The 3,701-nt window shown below is 38.4% G+C and overlaps 1 pseudogene; it reads left to right on the forward strand.

The window, feature by feature from the left end:
* The first annotated feature begins 231 nt into the window (after positions 1 to 231).
* Positions 232 to 2,381, forward strand: LOC149248062 (E3 ubiquitin-protein ligase RSL1-like; annotated as a pseudogene).
* The last annotated feature ends 1,320 nt before the right edge of the window (positions 2,382 to 3,701 follow it).

Here is a 3,701-nt window from a genome sequence, read left to right on the forward strand (position 1 = left end):
ACTATACTTTTGTTGTCAGTAACAATTTCCATGTTCCCGCACGGTGTTTGGGCACTTAACGACGTTAGAACCGGTAGAAACGTCATCCTCTGCCGAAGTCAGCAAAGTAACCCGCGCAAACCTCATCTTTTCCGACATCAGCACCCCACTTGCGCAGTATTTTAGTTTTCTTACATGTATGTGAAAGTGTGTGTTATTTTTATAATATCGCAACACACTAAAATACAGGGGATGCGAAAATATCGTTGCAGTTTCTGGCGCTTCGCGGCAGCTGAGAATAAGTCAATCGTCAAAGACTCTGCACGTCTCTCGTCAAAGACTCTGCATGAGTATTTTGGCAGTGCCTTTTCTCGTGCTTGGGGAACGTTTTGTACTTCGGCCATGCTTTTTGTCGTCCTTGGAGAACTCAAACGCTAAAATTCCATTTCCCAGACAACGACCATCTTGCTGGTATACACTGAACGAGAGTTGAAAATATTCGTTAATGTTAACTCACAACGGGCATACACACAGAATGAGAGTTTTGAATTAAATGTCCCCAAAACAATAATAGGTTTACTTTATATTTGTTATTATTTTGAAAAATCAAATGTTCTCAAACAATGATATAACCACGGTATATTTGTTAATGTATATTTAGGCAGAATGAGCTTTTCATCTATCTTTTGTTTCTATGATTGACATCTGGCGTGCACCTCCAACTAGCATATGATTAACATCTGTCGTGCAACTCCAACTAGCATCTGGTTATGCCGATAGGCTTTCCATTTCTGTTCCTCCTCTTTCTGTTTTCTGCTCTCCCTGTTCTCTTCCACGACCTGCTACAATGTTTCTGGGCTCTTCCACGACAGCGTCCAACTCGCTTTCCATTTTTGTTCTTCCTCTTTCCGCTTTCTGCTCTTCCTGTTCTCTTCCACAACCTGCTGCAATAATGTTTCCGGGCTCTTCCACGACCTGCTGCAATAATGTTTTCCGTTTCTGCTATGCACTCTATTGTGCACAACCTAGCTCTCGGTTATTCAATGTACCCTGTTTACAGCTCCATTCTGCTATACCCTGTTTACAGTATCCAAATCTGCAAATTTATTCTCTCCTTCAAATTCAAATCCAGTGGCTTCCAGTACTCTATCAGAAAATGATGATCCCACCCAGGTTCATATTCATTCTTCATGGCCATTCAATTAACGCTGGTTTGTTTTTTATTTTTTATTTTTGGAATTTGTTTTATCCTCAGGGTTCATTTGGTAAACGCCTGGGAAGCAGAAACATATCGGTTCCCTCACCCAAAACGGCAAGAAGGGAAGGCAAGGAAGTGGTTGAAGCAAGTGAAGATACCCCTCTTGTGAAAGAACAGTGCAGTATCTGTTTAGAAGCAGAATGCCCATCTGAGTTTTTCAATGGTATGGTTTGTTCGCACAGATTTTGTTCTAATTGCATGGACCTGCATATCCAAAGCAGATTGAAAGAAAAAATGGGGACCATTCATTGCCCTGAACCCAATTGCAGCGAGCACTTAAGTCCTCAACAGTGTCAATTGATCCTTCCTAAACAAATCCTAGAAGAATGGTGTCTGGCATTGGTGGAAGAAGAGATTCCCAGTTCTCAGAAGTTCTATTCCCTGTTCAAGGATTGCTCGGCACTCTTGTTGAAGGATGTGCTTGAAGTAGGAAGCTCAATTGAGTCAGTTGTTGTTGTTATTAAAGAGTCAGAATGCCCTAAATGCAGAAGGTTGTTTTGTGCTCAATGTGGTGTGCCATGGCATGTGGGTTTGGATTGCTCTGACCTGGAGAAATTGTCTTTTTCCGAGAGGAACAAAGATGATTTGTTTCTCTTAAATCTCACCAAAAAAAAGATTGGCAACTGTGTGGAAAATGTGGACATATTGTTGACAAAACGTCTGGATGCTGTCACATGATTTGCAGGTCAGTAAACTGGTAAAATGCATTTTTGTTGAATATTTTTTTTTTATAATACCCTATTTGTCTTTGATAAAGATAATTGGTTCCAATCTGAAAATTAGATTTTCTAATCGTAGCTGTAGGTTATGATATCTTTACTGTGTGCATATGGATGCCTAAGTATTTCCAATTGAAAAGCAAAGCTACATACTAATTGTCCATGGCTTAACAAAGATGTTTCTTCAAATGTATCTAGCTTAGGCAAACCTGGTATTTGAAAACTACTTATCTAATATCTTTCCCTCGCCTCTAGTGAATCTGTCATTGAAATTTGCTGTTCAATACTGGAAAACTAAGAGGCATTGCTTGGTTATTTAAACCACAAGGAGAACTGAAACGTATGGTGGTTGGTGTTGTTTCAGATGTGGTTACGAGTTTTGTTATAAATGCAGATTAAAGTGGAAGAATGATACAGTGCCTTGAAAATGCTCTATGTGGGAAGAATGATAAAAGGAGCTGAGATTTTCCTGGATTTGGGACCTAGGAGACAACAAAGTTGTGAAAAATACATATGGCTATAAATATTGTTTACCAAATTCCATTGTGGTTTCTCTTTAAGTTGATCTTTGCAATGTAGTCCTAATTCTCTTACACAGGGGAATTGTCTGTTTTCCAGGTTGTATAGATGTTGAACAATTAATGTGCATTCATTATTGAACATGTATAGTACTGTTGTATTCAAGTATGTTTACAATGTTGTGTTCAAGTGTATTCACCATTTGTTCTTATACCATAACGTCTTCGTCATGAATAACTTGATTTGTTTCAAAGCACATGCCATGAAGATTTCATTCAAGAGATACATGCTTGACCAAAAACAAACTTAAAATGTAGTAAGTTCAACCCCATATCTTTTGTGGATCTTTGATAGTCAGGGTTCTTGTGAAGTTTCATGAGTCAAGAGAAAGCCTCAAAGGACCTTGTGAAGTCTCTTTACTGAAATCATTTTGAAGACTTACCTTCGCAGGTTTTGGATAATGTGATCAGGGGTGTTCTCAAGCACATATCAAATTGCATTGTAGCCACATTTCTCAGTGATAACGTTAAGCAGTTCAATACAAATGTTGTTATGGGAATTGAGGTTGATTTGAAACTGCTAGAATCTTTTGCAGATACTCAATTTCATGACAGTGGCTTGGATGAGCTTGAAGGTGCAACAGATCCAAAAAAGTATTTGTTAGAGGCAAGGCAGTTGGTTAGTCTTTTATTAAACAACCATCCAGAGAATTTCATGAATCTTGTTATAAGGGAGAAGCATTATAGTTCTTTGGATTACAGAAAGGTGGTCATGATTTCTGAGAAATACAGAGATTCATCTGACAGACTCTTTGGAACCTTTGGTACACGAACTTTGAAGCAAAATGCAAAGGAAAAATCACTTGAGACATTGATAAAGACACTAAGAGAGTTGAGTTGATGTAATGACGAAAATGCTTTATTTATGGAGTTGGAAAATCGTCATTTTGTAGGGTTAATAACCTTGTCTAATAATCATTACTGGAAAAGAGGCCATTGCCTCAATTCTTCTTCCTTCTAAGTTCCTCATCCTATTGTTTTGTAGTCACCATCAATAGTCACAGCTGATGTTCTGGTAAAATATTCCTCCTCGAGAGCAGTGGAATCTTAGTTAATGGACATTTATAACAAATTCTTGTGAAGTGTGGAGGATGGAGAACATTGTACATCAAGATGGGGCTCCATTCATGTATTATCACACTTGCAATGTAAGCCTTATGGGCACAT

Source organism: Pinus tabuliformis, chromosome 7 (assembly GCF_031772625.1).
Source record: "Pinus tabuliformis cultivar Carrire ecotype Pingquan chromosome 7, CPIR1, whole genome shotgun sequence".
NCBI lineage: Eukaryota > Viridiplantae > Streptophyta > Pinopsida > Pinales > Pinaceae > Pinus > Pinus tabuliformis.